The sequence below is a fragment of the Zeugodacus cucurbitae genome, chromosome 5 (assembly GCF_028554725.1).
Source record: "Zeugodacus cucurbitae isolate PBARC_wt_2022May chromosome 5, idZeuCucr1.2, whole genome shotgun sequence".
Classification (NCBI taxonomy): domain Eukaryota; kingdom Metazoa; phylum Arthropoda; class Insecta; order Diptera; family Tephritidae; genus Zeugodacus; species Zeugodacus cucurbitae.
In genome coordinates this window covers 58,833,904-58,851,488 of record NC_071670.1, presented here as the reverse complement: position 1 = coordinate 58,851,488, position 17,585 = coordinate 58,833,904, and the positions used below count along the sequence as shown (strand labels likewise).

The window sequence follows — 17,585 nt, the reverse complement described above, 5'->3', positions numbered from 1 at the left end:
CATTGAAATCGGTCGAATAGTTCCTGAGATATGGTTTTTGACCCATAAGTGGGCGACGCCACGCCCATTTTCCATTTTGTAAAAAAATCTCAGTGCAGCTTTCTTCTGCCTTTTCTTATGTAAAATTTGGTGTTTCTGACGTTTTTCGTTAGGGAGTTAACCCACTTTTAGTAATTTTCAACCTAACCTTTGTATGGGAGGTGGGCGTGGTTATTATCCGATTTCTTTCATTTTTGGACTGTATAAGGAAATGACTAAAAGAAACGACTGCAGAAAGTTTGGCTTATATAGCTTTATTGGTTTGCGAGTTATATACAAAAAAACTTATTTGAGGGCGGGGGTCTAATGGGATCCTATGTTCCAAATTTCATTTTCATAACTTTATTTATGGCTTAGTTATGACACTGTATAGGTTTTCGGTTTCCTCCATTTTGTGGGCGTGGCAGTGGACCGATTTTGCCCATTTTCGAAAGCAACCTCCTCAGGGTGCCAAGGAACATGTGTTCCAAGTTTCATTAAGATATCTTAATTTTTACTCAAGTTATCGCTTGCACGGACAGACGGACAGACGGACGGACAGACATCCGGATTTCAAATCTACTCGTCATCCTGATCATTTATGTATATATAACCCCATATCTAACTCTTATATTTCTTGGTGACACAAACAACCGTTATGTGAACAAAACTATGATACTCTGTGCAACAGGTTGCGAGAGTATAAAAATGGGTTCCGATGAAAAAAGTACCGTGCTAGAGTTCCAATTTATTAAACCTCAAACACAAAAAAAAACTACAAAAGAGAAAAATTGTCTTTTTTTATGGCATGCACGTACCTTAATGTTCAAATAAATAGCAAAATGAATTGATAGCAATATTTGGATAATTTTTTGGATTTTGTTAATTTTTGAATTCCATGCCACTTCGTTTGATTTTTAGCTGGGTAATAACTGAAAACACCACTTCGAAGAAAATTAAGAAATGGCTTAAAGAAAGATAATATAATATAATATTCGAATATATAGGAATATTTATCAACGAAAATGGTTTTATTGTTTTTCAAAATATTCTCCATCAAGATTTATACACTTTTGCATGCGCTCAAACCAATTTTCGAAGCACTTTTTTTGAGCCTTTTTTTGAGCGATTGTCAAATTGTGTGGGATCCAACGAGAACAAACCTTTTTTACGGCCAGGTGTTCATGCAATATCGAATGTATGCTGGTGGGAGAAATGCATAGGCATGCCTCTATCTGAAGGTATGTTACATGACGGTCTTGCATTATCAGTTCACGTACGGCATCGATGTTTTCTGGCACAACGGCTGTTTTGGGACGACCTTCACGGAATTCGTATTTGAGCGAGCGTCGGCCACTATTGAAATCGTTGTACCAGTTTTTCACAGTGCTATAGGATGGTGCTTCATAGCCATACAAAGATTTTAGTTCATCGATGTGCGGTAACACGTATTAATTACAGTTTTTTAATAGAAACGGTATTTTTTAGACGTTTGGTTTTCAATAAGGTAATACTTTTTTCGGAATTGGTTTTTTTGACCGCTGTAACTTGATTTATACTCAGCTTGGTTTGCCATTTCATAACACTACACGGCAAAATCGACTTATTTGGACCCAATTACTTTTTTCCAGGATGTTGAGTAGTATATAGTATTCAACGACTTTCAAAGTAAGTCTCCAAAATGTGGATTCGAAGTTCGAAAAAAGGACTTAAAAAAAATATTATTAATTATAGGATAAAGCTACTCAAACATACATAATATGGATATAATCTACATTTTCCTCTTAATTTAATGGTGTATTAAACTTTTCGTAAAGCTTATATGACAGATGCTATAAAGCGTCAAAGTTTGATCTTCGAAAATCAAATAAAAAAAATATTATGACTCAATCAATTAGTTTGGACATAGACTTATTAAGGTACAACGTTTATTGCTGATATACGGACTCAATTGTTGCAAAAAATTGTAGAAAAACGATCCTCTCGGCTGGAATTTATTCGAATTAGCCGCGGCGGTCACTGGCCCGATTTAATTATTGAAATGGAAGATCTTTATATTTATAATAAATTTATATTTATAATAAAGCTAGATTCTTTGCCATAACGGTATATCCTTATATGCTTATTATTTATTCCTGCAAACCATATGTCTAAGAAACCATATGTTCTAAAGAACACCTTTTACATTCAATATTCATTATAAGGAACTTGAAATTTTTCGGACGTAGAAGTAGTATGAATAATCCGAAATATTTTGAAATCAATACTTGATAAATGTATTTACCTTCAATGGGTAAATTAATTAATTATATTTAAATTTTTATTGAAATACCATTAACTAATAATTTTTCTTTTGTTTTTTTTTTACGTAATTGAAATAAAATATTATAATAAAACTTAAAACTTTAAATTTTTTCAACGATATTTACAGTCACCAGAAAAATCCACCACTTTTGCATGCTTTTATATAAATTACATAAATAGTGGCAACACAGCCAAGTAGGCGGTAAACACAGTTTCTCACTTGCATTGCAACTATTGCCCGCCGCACCACTTCCTCAACATCCTTTGTTTGCCTTTAGCAAAACGTCAAAAGGAAAAAAAAATTTGCGCGCGGAACATCAGGTGTTGCTGTCCGCTACCGGTCGCACAACAAACTTGCCATTGCTGCTAGCTATGCAATTCGCCGCGACACATCGAACAGCTGAACTCACAGCGACCGACGTCAATACTAACACAGTTGTAGCCGCCGTCGCCGTCGACGTCAGCAGCGCTACTATTGCTGTTGCTACTTGTGCGCCATTGCATTCGTGTGTGTTGGTGTTTTTGTGCTTTTGCCAGCGACTTTTGCTGCTGCTTTCGTTATATTGCCTCCATCGCTGCGCATCGTAGTCGCTGCACTCGTGAATTCCTTGCCTCGTTTCGGAATTTTGTTTGTGTTTTGCGGTCGCAAGAATTTTTCGTTTTTCCATTTGGTTTGGCCATTGAAACGAGTGGAGTCGCCGCGTCGTGTTGTTCGTACTTTAATTGGCAATGAAAATTCCAAGTGTTTTTTGCGACGTACTCGTATTTATTTTATATTATTTTTTATACGAAATTGTTGTTTCATAGCGTTTCGTAGCGCTCGTGATTGAACATTTGCGCGCATTTTGTTGTGTAAATTCAAAGTGAAGAAATATAAAATACAAAATGTGTGCCGAGAAAAAAGTCATGGAAATAACTAGTGAAATAATAACAAACCAACGTCAACGGCTGTCGGCACACAGCTGAGGACCGCCTCTGTCCGCGGCGTCGAGTACGTTCATTCGTTCGTTTGATTTAAGTGTTGGGGCGGCGCGTTTGCATTACATTGCATTAAATATATTTCTGTTATTTATTTATTGTTGCACAAATGTACATACATATATATTTCATAGTGCGTGTAAATTGTAAGTGGATTTGTTGTTGTTGTTAGTGCACGTTTATCCATGCAGTGCATTGAAGTTAAGTGAACTAGCCGGCAAACCGCCTGTAGGCTGCCTTCATTAATTGAGCCCAGTTAAGTCAGTGCGTGCCAGTCAAACATTTGTGTGTGTGTTGTTTTTGTGTTTCACAATTCCTAGAAACAAATTAAAGTTGGTGCTATTGTGTGCGTGTATGTGTGTTGAAATTGTGCAAAAAGCGCGCCTAACAGTAAAAAGTGGCAAAAGAAAAAGCATAATAAGCGCGAAAGTGTGCGCCATGCAGACAGCAGAATGTCAAAAAAAAGAGTGTAAATGAACACACACATACATAAAAAAAGCATTCATACATACAAATGAAGTGACGTTGTAAACAAAGTCAACGCATTGTTGTTATTACCATTACAGCTGCTGCTGTTGCACGCTTTGCCTTTCCGCCTGCATGCGTGTATTCTCGTATATTACAATAACTTTATTGCAACAATTCAGTGACATTTCGATTTTTCCACACACTTGCCAACAAACATACACACACATTCATATCTCTGTGTGTCCATTTGCGTCTGCTTCGCATAAACAGTGTGTTGCAACAGTTGTTGAATTCGCCGCAATTTTATGATTTGTTTTGACTCTTCGATTTGTACACCACCAACAACGACTGTAACAATAATACAAACATACAACAATAGTTGCTGATATAAACAAACCAACACAAGTTCAGGACTTATTTTGCACAGTGGGAGAGTTTGAGGTCTCAGTGAGATTTTAAGGTAAGTGTCTTTTCAATATTGGATTTTCTTGCTAAAATATTAGAAATCAAATATTTTAATAACAAATAAATTATTATGCAAATATTTTATTAAAAATTTATTATTAAATAAATTATTAACAAATAATTAAAAAAAATATTATTACAATGAAATTTAAAATTATTTTTAGTTAAATCAAAAGTTTTATATTTTCTATTCGTACTTACATATTTCAAAATATCCGTCATTATCACAAATTTTAATATACATATGCATACAAAATATCTAATTTCTCAAGGAATATAATTACTTTCTTTAATAATAACAAACGCTACAATAATATTTTTTTGATACTTACCTAATACATTATATTTATTATTCTGATTTGATAATTTGGAGTTCCTTTAACTTTATTAATATATGTTCTCTCAGTATTTGACTTCTTTCTATTATATGTACTTTTTCAGCTTTAATCGAAATGTTTTTGCTTTTTATAAAGCCAAACCTGATCAATTGATCAGGGTATCTTGTCCACTATTTATATAGTATCTTATGGCTCCGCGGAAGAGCAAAGGGCAACAATAAGATTCCTCCATTTCTTACGATCTTGTGCTAGTCTCTTGATTTGACTCCAACTTGTTTTGGACATTACATATTTCGATGTCCAAATTTCTTCTTTAGATAGGTTAGAGCAGATCGGCCTTTTATTCGGCTACCTTGTGGATTCCATACGATATTGTTCCGGGTGATTGCATCTGGATCTCGTCTCAGAACATGCCCATACTCGTTGGAGCATTTCGCCCCATAAAAGTGTTTGGATTATGCGTGACCATAAGTCCGTGTTAGAGGCGGTGACCAGCCAAAAAATGCGGCAAATGTTGCAAAGGCATCGGTTTGTGAAACTATTTTATGATCTTAATATATCACTATCATTATTAAAATGTTGCTAATTTAGCGTTACAACGTACGTTTGTTTTTACATCGCTTTAAATTATTTCTCACTTGAAATATTTAAAACTATAACATTGATATCTAAAACATATTTAGAAAAAATCTATGGTCAGGAAAATTAATTTATTACAAGTTCCTACATATTCTTAGGACAACTTCTTTAAGCTGAAACTACAATGAAACAATAAAAAGAAGCTTAAATAAATTATAGTATAACACTAAACCTCCAATGCTTCCCTCCAAATTAAAACAGAAGTTTACACCCCTTCTTGAAATGTTGTGAGTGTCCAAAATCATTACGAAATATACCTGATTACGGTTCTGGGATTCATGATTCTCTTCTTTAGGTCGTCATTGTTTGGCTTTAAAGAAAACATTTTTTTCAGAAGTACAGTGGAACTTCTCTAACTGAAATCACCATAATCCATAAAAAAACTTCGAGTTATAGAAATTTTCATTAAAACATAAATTTTACAAAACTGTGTTATACACAGTTTTAGTTATTTAATTCACAAAAAGCTTTATATAAATACATTAAAACGTGTATTCTGTAATTTTGTTTGTTGCACTTTGCTATTGTTTGGTCCTTGACGTCTGTATCTCATGCGTTTGTTACACGATTTATGAAATCTATAAGTGTAATATCATATTTTTTTATTTTTTGTTCGTCTCCATACGATTATAGGGACTCCTTTAAAATTGTTCCTTTATAGTGAAATTTTAAATTTTGTTTTATGCTCTGGTCGAAAAGTTGAATTAATGGAAGCAAATTTGTATGAAATTTGATTTCTATTGCCAATTTAAGAGTTCGAGTTATGGGGAACTTCGACCTATAGAAGTTTGAGTTATGGAAGTTCCACTGTACTTACTTTATTCACAATTTTCAATCTTAAGTTCATACTATTTGAGGTTTTGCTGGGAATCTCAGCACTATAAGCTGTCACTACAAGTCTTTTCTATTTTGTTCAACTGGATGTCATTTAAAGGGATTTACTCAAAGTATGGACGCCCGCATTATTTTTTGAACATTGATCATTTTTATGTACCTGACCCACACGATTCAACTAAATCAAAGACGACAGCTTCGTCGGTTGGATTTGCAGCTAACATTGACTAATCGGTTTAAGGCTGGTCAAATTATAATTAATTTTTTTTCAATTTTATTTTTTATCTTATTATTAGTATATTCCATTGGTCTTGTCCCACTATGCCAACCAAATTTACATTCGCGCAGAAATTGTCAACAGCTTTTTCAAGTGTGTTTATACACAGTAATACTTACATCCATACATACATACATATTTCAGTATCAACAAAAAGTCACATCATGTTTCAGCTTGTCTGTGTCACAATGGCACAAACACTCTTCGCACTCGCCTCGACCACCAGCCTCCCCAACAAGTAACAAACAACAATGCAACCAAAAAGAAATCCACACTTCGCCGCAGTTGCGCACTGCAACGCACGCTTGCTGAATAACGCAAGCAATAGTTGCACTGTCTGTAGCATTTCGCTCGCACTTAAACACTCAACCAATTGGTATTTATACCGTTGTATGCACACCTGTAATTATGTCCGCACGGATGTGGAGCCCTGGCGCAACGAATGCGAAAGCAAAACAAGCGATTTCACTCGCACAACGCACAACAGCTGACAACAACTCGGTTGCTATAGCTATCTCACTCGCACCATATACATACCTAGTGTATACACACTATATAGAAATATTTTAGATATTTTCGCCGCGCATTCTTCAGCGCATTTTTCCGGCACATTTCTCTAAACATTCCACGCATATTTGTAGTAGAAATTTTGTGTGTATAGTAGAATATGCCGTTAGACAAGTTGTGAATATTTGAAGCTAGGTGGCGCCCGTGGCAATAATAATAAGAAACTGGTTAAGAGAGAGAGAGCGCAATTTAGAGAGTGAAAGAGAGAACTTGAGTGAGACAGTAAGCGAGTGAGCGCCGGTGGGTGGTGTTGAGTGAGTGGGTGGGAGTTCTTTTCGCAAATTAACTCGAGCGTTTTTGGAGCAATGAGTTCTTCTATAATTCACTTCGAGTGCAGAGTGCAGAGTAATAAGTAAGTCCATCTCAAAAAACCTGAAAAATTAATCAGTTTGCCAGGTGTATTTGTTGCCTTCTTTTTTGTTGTGCGTTTTAACGCTATTAGCTTTTGTCTTGTTGCCACAATTGTTGCTGTTCATCATGTTGCGCTGCGGTGTGCTGCCGTTGGTGGTGGCAATGCTTTAAAATGTAATATGTAAACTTTGCAACTGTGTTTACTGCATTTGTATGTGTGTGTTTGTGTGTTTTATTACTTGTTAGCTTCATTCAACAGAAGTTTCTGATTAACTGGATCCATTTTATAGCTTGTTTGCAATTGAAAATGATCTTGCTGTCAAGTTTTGTTATTGCTGTCGTTGTTGTTGCGGTTGACGCTTGATTTTTGCGTTCTTCTTGCTGTCATTCTTAATTATTTGTGGCATTAACCTTTGAAGTGACATAAAACCAGATTTTCAGTTTAGCTTTTGGAATAGTTGTTGTTGTTGGAATTTTTTTAAATAAATTCTATCACTGTATATTAACTGTTATCATATTTACATACACATACCTTTATTCGGAAAATTTTATATATTTTCTCATACAAATATAAAATTTGTTTGCAAAGTGTTGAAAATCTCAAGTTTCATTTTTAAGTCTTCTTATTTACTACTAATTGATATTTTCTTATTAAATCCTTTAATAATAGAGGTATTTCAGACATTTTGTGGTAATTTATTAAAATGGCTTAAGTCGATTTTACTTAATATAGACAATTCGAGTTTTTTAACTGACTTTTTCGAGATTAGATTAGATTAAATACTGAGGACCGCACTGCGACTTATGGTCTATTCTGACCTCGATTTTTATCACAGTTTCTCATCTAACCACGTCAAGTCATGAAAGCATTGTAGTGTTCTCAGGCTAATGGGGATGACACTTTCTCTTGAGGGATAAAGGGTCTTACCTGACTCGTTTTCCTCGCAATTGTAGGGTAATCAAGGAGTAGTTGTTCTAGTGCTTCAGCTTCCACGCCGCAGGATCGACATTGATCTGAGTCTATATACATATATGACCCCAGTCTTTGTATGATATTCTCTTAGTCTGCATAGCCAGTATATAGTGCCATTGCTTCTTTCAGTTTGTTTCTTGAGAGCACGATAAATTGCTTAAACCATTTCTGGTTGTTCCTTCCAAGAAACAATTTGGAGTGGTGAAGTCCCTGCAGACCGGTTCCTACTTGCCGTTCCTCTTTTTTTTTTGTAGGTAATTCCTGATGACTTGTGGATCTACTGCAAGAAAGGCTCTGTGACTTCACGTTGTATTCCTAATAAACAATACTTTATAATAGGAATCTTCAATTCATTTATGAAATCTATAATCTGACTAATCGTTTTGTAAATCGGTGTATCGAATCCCAACTGAAAATTGAGCAAAAGTACTCTCTGATAGCCTAACCTTTCCTAAGATTGGATAACATCAACTTCCATCTTTAAGGTATATAAATTAAAATTTCTTAGAAAACGATTTTTTGGGTTAAGCCATTTTAGCAGTGAACGAGTGTTATTAACATAAATACAGTTCATATATAAACACTCACATAGATACACAAAAACAACTGCATATTAATACATTGTTGTCATTGTTATTATTGTTGTTGTTGTAGTTACTTTCCTGCTGTTAGGTGTTGGCTCATCATTCATTCACCTTCCAACTGCAACAGCAGCAGCAGCAGTCGCCACAGCATCACAACTCACATACATATATGAAATCACATATTGTTGCACACTTTATTGTTGTAGTACACATGCATCAATATCTTACTGTTTGGTCGACAAGAGCATTGCTAAGATTTCTTCTTGCACCATAAAGTTGTGTATGAGCTTTTGTTGTCATTGTTGTTGCTGTGGCATAGAGTTGCGCGGTAGTTGGTGTTGTAGTTGTTGCTATAGTTCTTGGAAAACAACAGCGAACATCTGCTGTTTTGTACGCCGTTGTTGTTGTTGTTGCCACTCTTTGCAGATTTCTAAAGAGGTCTTTAAGCGCTTTGTTCTTGTTGCTGCTGTTGTTGTTGTTATTGTCCAGTCTGGCCTTGCTGCAAATGTGACTTCTACTTTGTGGCCAAGAGACGCGCTTCAGTTGAACAGCTGCACCCGCTTTTTTTCAATGCTTTTGGCCATTCGTGGTGCAAAGTGGTAGTGGAGGTCTTAAGCGTGTGTATGTGTATGTATGTTCTTCATCTTCGTACTTTCATGGAATTGTAGAACAGTGTATAATAAAAGTTCTAGCAAAAAAAAAAAGGAAGAAAGCAAACTTTCCGCTCCCTCTTGCTTCGCTGTGTGTCTTCTATTTGTGTTGGCTTCTATTTCATGACAATCGATGCAAATTGTTATTGTTATTGCTTCTGAATTGTAAAGTTACACAATGTTGCTAATATTTGCTGTTATACCCCATAAGCTTCACAATGAGTTGGCTTTATCATTCATTGAAATTGTTGCGTTGTGTTGTTTGGCACTTTTTGGCGGAGTGTTGGTGATATTTGTTCATTATTTGTTTAGTGGCTTGATTTAATACTAGTAGTTTCTGGTCGAGGAGAAAACTAAAGACATCTTGCTTTAATGTCTTCAACTTTCTTCTCAGATTTTTTTATAATTTTTTAGTAATTAAAATATGAATTTCTGTGGATTTGAAGATTTATGCTTCACCTAGGCTCCACATTATGTGAAGTCTCTTCGTCATCTTCGATTGATGTTGTTATACTGTTTAAACTATTTTGGCCGAATCCATTTTTAAGCATCAATCTAAGTTGATGATCTGAATTGAAATCAAGTTGATGCGATTTTGAAATATAAAGTGAAGTTATGACTTACTCCGCTTGACCTTTTTAACGCAGAGGAGGTCACCAACTTCTCTGTTTTTTTTTTGTAAGATACTTTGTATTAAAACTAGTGAGAAGCCCTAGCAAGTATATCCACTATATTCTAAATCGCTGAACTAAGTTTGTCTCGACAAAAATATCAGTGTTCCATTTTATGTTCCTCCGACACTTGTTCGATACTCAAAGATACGCCTCTTGGTATGAAACTTTTAAATAACCTATAATATTTCCCTCGAACACTTTAAATACCGCCTCTTCAAATATTATTAACGTCGAAGTATCTTTACTATTTGTCTTAACACAGTCTTAGTCTTATAAAGTGTTAGCATTGCCCATTGTGAGCGAATTTGCTCACGGCAACCTAATCCAAAGCGCTTTTGATTTCAAGTCAGACATTGTTTTTGGTGCTTATAATAATTTCAAAGAAGATAAATATAATTCTCAATCGAGGATTCTTCTGAGTATATCTTGGGTATTTATAAATTTGCGAAAGACTTTGTGAACTGATTTTCGCCCATGCAAATACTTTTGTCTCTACAATTCACCACTATTTATTTCACATCGTTTGCTTCGCTTAAGCGATCCCCACAAAAATTGGGCTACTAATTGATTATCTCCACATTCGATAATGATCTTGAAATTCGACAGACATTAACGTTCGCTTTGTTTAATGAAAATTAATGATCACATTGCTTTATGTATTAAGTGAATGGAAGAGTTCACTTGGGTGATGCAGTAGCTTTATTTCGCATCATCATTTGATATATTATATTTCATTTAGCTCGGGCAAACTGTTTTATAAGTTACTGCTCTTCTTAATAATATGCTGCGTCTTTGGATTGTATGGTTAGAATTGCTTTTTTTCACTACAAAACATAATTTTAGTTTCAAATCTCTAAATATGGATCCCATCGAAAAGTCCATAACTAAACGTGATGACGGAGTGATAGAGCAAATCATTGAAGGACTACCTCAAAGAAGTCTCCCAAATTTTTTTTTGTTTTCAACGGATAAAATTATTCGTTCCATCATATATTTGAGATCCCTTCTCTTATTTGACTCGAATGACCGATTCATGATTGTTCAAGGGTGTTCTAAGTGGGATCATCCTTAAAACATAACTTTATTAACCTAATCTAACCTCTTTTCTAATGATCAAGAAGCCCTGGGATACCAATGATTGGACATCTCGTTCAAAAGGACTAAGGAACTAGTTGTGTGATTAAGGAACGTAGCTCAAACGTGTATCCAATGACGTCTAAAAATTTTATATAATTATGGGCGCCACCTGATACATTTTTAGTAAGAATTGCCTGCTATCTAAGGTAATTATTTATTTGTTAAAGTGACATAAGCAAATAGATCTAGTGAATACGTTTAGGATGATTTTAAATTAGTATAAATTATGGGAAATAATAAACAAGCTTAAAAAAGATAGAGCTGTAATTCTACAACCACTCGTATAGATTTATGAAAGATTGAGTGTTTTTAAAATTGAGTTGAGTAAATTATAGTTTGAGTTGAGTGCTTGTTTTTTTGATTATGGACTTAGATAGTTCGGACTATCGAAGTGAGCTCACTCAATCCTAACGAAGAACTCTTGAAATAATTTCACCTTTGAGTGCCTTTCTCTGTATCCTTTTTTGAGAAAAATTCGCGAATTTTGAACTTGCGCATTTTCGCAAATTTCTCTTTCACTCAAAGTACACTCACTCATTACACCCACTCAGGAGGCGAGCGAGTAGACTCTTATAAGTGTGTGTAACACCCTTAAATGTGTACTTAGTAAATGTTGGCGCGACCGCCATGCTAACATATTATTATAGTGAAATTGACGACGGCACTTCGGTAATTTATGTATGCGCTTTCTTGTTGTATTTGCTTAAGGCGTACGTACACAAGCACTCTAACATGGAAGACGGCAATGGATAAACCAACGAAGGCAAATGTGTGCGCCGTCGGCTGTGGGTGTGTGTGTGCAAGTAAGTTGGCGCACGAGGATATCCGCTCAAAGGACCTTTCAACGCCACGTCTTTATAAAATACGATAGCGTTTATCACCTACTCACAACAAATCGCTACCCCCGCACAAATCCACGCTCGGGGCCATTTGCTGTTTGCACAGTGCATGTGTGTGTCCTTTGACAGGCGAACGAACGCGTGGAACCGACGTTCGGATGGTCCGACAGTTGGTCGTTTGCTTGTGCGCTGCTCGTAGAGTGCGCGTGGGAGGCGGGGCGCGCACGTTGCTGCTTTCGCTCGTTCATTTGCTCGCTTCTACTTGTGCACTTCGTCGTTGTTGTTGCACTTGCTGTTGTTGCTTTGCCTTTTGGAGCACACGCGCCGCCACTTGGTCTTAGTCCTGCTGCTTGCGTTGTGGCGCCTCACCGCCTCACCGCTCAGCCGCATTTATGGTTCTGCCTCTTAGCACACATTTATATGTGCGAACGTGACACAAACACTAGATTAATTTTTAAATGCTTTTTTATTGGTGTTCTTCGGGGAGTGTGTCCCACCACCGAGCGGTGTGTGCAATCGTGCATAAAGTGAGGCGATCCGAGCGGTTTGTACGTACAACCGGAAGGACGTACGCACACGGACAGAGCGAGCGAGTGTTGCCGTTGAGTTATGGCAGGTCCTTTCGTGTCGCTGTCGTTGTTGTTTTTGCTGTTGCTGTTTCTTGCAATGCGAACGAGCGCTTTGTTGTCGCCTGCTTGCTGCTGTTGAGCTGCCAACTTCGATTTCTAGCAGCGCCGAAGTGAGTGCGGCGGAGAAGGCGTATTGCTTAGACAGCCAGCAACATATTGTTGTCAGCGTGCACGAAATCGAGATGTTTTTGGGCAACGCAGCCGCTTGTCTATTCTATTTTTGTTGCTGGTAGCCGTCGTCGTTCATCATTTGCTGCTGTTAATGTGTAATTTCTTGTGTTCGTAGGCGACGGAAGTGCGACGTGAGTGAGTGTAATTTGGAGCGGAAGTGAGAGTGCAAAAACGGTTTTAGTGAGTATTTTATGCGCTGCAGCGGGGTATTGGGAGTCACATAGTGGACTATGCAAGTAGATAAAAGCCGTGAGCAACAATTGGAGTGTAGGCGAAGGAGCGAAGGGTACTCGCTGTCGGTTGCTTCGCTTCGCATGTGGATTTACGAGTGCGCTTTCACTCGAGTGAAGATGTGGGATTCTATTTTTCTGTTCGCATTTGCATATATGCTTTGTAGGAAATATAAGAGGTTTAAGAAGGTTTCTAAAGTTATTAGAGAGGGAATGAAATACAGACCAGGTTCATCAAACTATAGTCAACAGACCCTACTGATTGAAGAATCTGTCGAAGTAGCGACAGATCCCGAAATTTTGCTCGACCTTAAAAAGAAATGTTCTCCTGTTAAATGAATATCTTATACTCGTAGATATGATAGAAAGACCCCAAAGAACTTGGACCTTAATGATTTTTGAATTCTGTATAAAATGAAAATTCTGAAATTTGGCCTTCTAGGTTCTTGGGATTACTCGAAGTGAAAACTTACTTGAATCCGAGGCTATTTTGAGTCTTAAGTTGAATTGTTTCTGAACTAGAAAATCAATCAATCAGAAATTGTCAAGAAAATCAGTCCCTGACCGAGCAAACTATGTTCGGTTCCGTTCCGAAGAGTTAACTGTCTAGAAAATGAGAGTTCTTATGGAGTGAAAGTGAATTTAAGGGTCCACACTTGGGATCCCTGACCCAGCAAACTATGTTCCGTTTCCCGAAGAGTTAACAATAAAAATCACATCCGTTTCCTATAAAAAATTCCCTCGTATAACCTTACTCTGTACTCTCTATTTCCCAGCAGGGCATGTCTAACATGTTGTGAGCGAACGAACGCGTCCACGAACAGCAATATCACTAGACAAAGCAACAATAGCAATAAAATAAAGTAATGCCGCCATTGCCGTGACTGGTGGCAGTGCTGCTACAGATAATCATGGAAAAACTCGAATGGGTAAAAGGGATTTTCTGGTATGTAGCACGGCTTGGCTGCGCTCAATGTGTGGCACAAACACAGAGTGTGGCAGTGGCGCTGTTGTGCTGCCAGTTTTATTGACGATTGTGTTTTTTGTTTTTGGTTTTGTTGTACACAATATATATATGCGGTGTAATTGTTTTATTTGCTTTTGTTGTTGTTCAAACTTTTGTGTTTTAGTTGTTGCTGTGTGTGTCCGTGGGGTTTGTTGTCGGTATTGTTGTGGTGATGTTTTGCTGGGCTTTGTGTTGTTTTGCCGTAACTTTTCAGTTTTCCGGCGCTTCGTGCACTCACTAAACGTAGGACCTCATGAGTGCCGGTGTGTGTGTGTGTGTCTCTTAGGTGGCTTATCCTGCAGTCTGCTTGTTGTTGGTATATATAGTTGTTTGTGTTTTTGGACTTAGCCGCGGGGTGTTGATACTTTCGGTCATTGGATTAAGTGGTTCGAGCTGTTGCGTCTTTTTTGGCCCAAATTAAATTGAAATTTTCGCTTGATTTCAATGATTTTGTAAATGTTAATGTTGTTTGTGTGTATTGTATGCTATATTTAGTGTTTTCAGTTGTGCCTTCTTATATTTGATTTGAGTTTTGTATGGACTTTTAGTTTATACCATAGGGTGCTCAAAGAGGATCAATATTTATACAGATAATTCCAATGGGGAGTAATTAAAGAGCTTCATTTTAGAGATGACTTCAGGTTCATTCTCATTATATCATTATATTCATTGATGAACTAGTCTTGCGAATAGCGAACATATTTTTCTGTAGATTTCCATTTTAAAATAGGTCTCTTTGTTAGTCTTGACTAGTACTTCTAAATAAATAATCTTTAGACGTTACAATCCGTATTCTCAATACGAGTTCTAAAGTACCGAAAGAATTTCTGGAAGGATAACATGACTATACAAATATATATCTTTTCTCATTGTACTAGGATATATTTTTCTGAAATAAAACAGCCATCATTTCAAAACATCTATTTCCGGATCCCGAGTTGTTGTTTTGTTGGTTGGGAAACTATATAGTGTCCACGTCCTCGAACCAAATTAACTCTGCAAGCGCTATGCTGAAACACAAAGTGCGACCTAAGATCCAACGCAATCTACGTTTCTCATATATAACTTTTAAGCATAGATAGTCTAGGTTTACCCTTTTAGAGTGATGTTCCAATAGTAACCATATGCTTTATTATCTTCGGATTCACTGATAATCGTCCGATCGTCTTTATATTGTTCTATGGAGTTCTAATATTTGTCGATTGTTGAAAACTACTGATGATTTTGAAGACACAGTTTGTTCATGTTAGCTTCTCAGTATTTATGATCGAGAAGAATTATTTCTGATGTAGTTGAGGGGCATCGGTCGGAACTCATCTTTTGACGTGATGGTTGTCTACGCAATCCTTTCGCTAAGGTCTTAACTTCTTTTACTGTTCTAGTTCCAAAAACTGTATTGAAATGGTACAGAGATCTATACAATTAATTAGATTGAATTATAGAGATATCACTTTAGATTTCTTTTCATAATATTCAAAGTTACATAGTCTTCTTTTACGACACCCTTTATGTCATAAACACTCAACCGATATTTGGCACATATCCAAAAAGGGGAAACGGTGACTTCAAGAACTTCAAAAGGTCATGTCGTCATGATTTCCAGCGATAATTCTCAGCGTCATTGTTTAACTTAAATATGCGACGAATACTTGGCAAGCGAATTATACTAAATTCTACATAGAATGATGATAGGCAAAAATGACTTGCTGAGGATACTACAACAACAAGAGGAAAGCAGGAAGCTTAACGATTATAACAGTCGTCTTCAAACAGAAACAACAACAGCAACTACAACAATTATAAGAGTGTAAACGATTAAGAAAGTCACACCAGGCATTAGGATATACATATATATCTATGAAATCTATGTGGGTCTATATATTTATCTAAGCTGTATATAATGTGCGATTTTCGCCGCTGCTACTGTGGAAAACGACCGACAGCGCATTAACTTATGCTCTTGGGGAATATAATAGTAAAGTTGGGTGCTGCAAGAAGTATAGTGCAGAGAAGAAGGGTAAGACAGAGACGAAGACGTAGAAGTTGGCTGGTATGCGATTGTGTCTGCATTGTAAATATATGGGGCAAGTGTGGAGTAATGACAGCAGTGGAGAAGACACGCTTCCCGCAGACGACGGAAGTGAACAGGCTTTTTGGCAGGAGTGAGATATATGGGTCTGCTTGATGGCCAAACTTAGCGCGAGCGCTATTAAAAACGCCTTGAGCAAATGGGTCGAGCGTTCAAACGGCCAAACGACTATGACATGAGACGCAGCAACTCGCAAGGGTAAAGTTATGCTGCAAGTTGGCGCACAAATAAAACGAAAAAAAGAAATAGCATAGCAGATTTTAATAAACGCCGCCGCCGTCGTCGTCACTGCCGCCTGCTGTCAATAGTCAACTAAATGAAAAAAGCAGAAGGGAAATAAAATAAAATAAGTAAGATATGCCTAAAGACGGGAGATGAGCCGCATTTAAGATGACAACACAGGCGCGAGGCGAATGGGTAATGCTTGCCGGCGTTAAATTGAAACTTTGGCTGTGCTGGCGCTCAACGCGGTAGTGTAACGTGTTACTAGCTTCGCGGCGTTTATTGGTTTTCTGCGACAATAAAAAAACGGCATCTCACATGATAATGGCGCACACCGAGTGATGCCTTTGGAGGGTGTGGAAAATGACAAGTGAAAAAGAATTAAGCTGGAAAATATAACTAAAGCTTAAGTCAATATCTAGCGGTGTACAGTGGGTACAGTTCTGGAAAGTAATGTAAAATTGATGGAAAAATGTTTTTTTGGGTTATAAATATTAGATTCCAGCAGTGATCGTACTAATTTTTTAAATATTCCACCTTGGAACAATGTAAAAATCGTCCCGTGAATCATTTAAGAGCCTCCAATTATAAGATAAGATCAGTAGATTAGGTTGTATGGCTGTCCCTCAGACGGAAACACACTTAGACTAAGAGAAAAGTCATTTCTGAAGCTGGGATCACCTCCCTTAATTAAGAATCGACAAAGCGTTCTGAACCTTCTACAAATTTTCAGTAGTTTTCACTTCCATATTCTCTAGTTCGAGTGGTTGTTCAATAAAGTGAGATCTCATTCCAGAAGAAGATCTACAGGATCCAAAGAAAGTGTGAAGAGCTGATTCCACCTCGACCTCTAAGATTTTGAGCCTAACAGTGTGGATCCCTATGGTACAATGGTCAGTTAGAAACCTTATGACTAAGGAGAGATGAACTGATGCTAAGGTCGAAGAGCTACGTAAACATCTTTCGATTCACCTTAGGCCAGAAGGATCTGGCGACTGTATTATATCAAGAGTCTTAGGCTCAACCCAATCCGGATTAGTCAAGGCGTATTTTCTTGTCTGATACGATAAAAGCCACACCGAACAACACGAGACAAAAACGCATGTTCGCTTGGTTTGGGCTCGAGCAAAATATGTTTTTGG

The 17,585-nt window shown here is 37.0% G+C and overlaps 1 protein-coding gene across 1 annotated transcript in view; it reads left to right on the top strand.

Annotated features, from left to right (window-relative positions):
• The first annotated feature begins 3,206 nt into the window (after positions 1-3,206).
• The window catches only part of LOC105209978 (protein scalloped), a 245,133-nt gene continuing 230,754 nt past the window's right edge, over positions 3,207-17,585 (top strand). The window contains exon 1 of the mRNA XM_054232383.1: positions 3,207-4,228. The gene's annotated coding sequence lies outside the window, so the exon portion shown is untranslated. The remainder of the gene's footprint in view (positions 4,229-17,585) is intronic.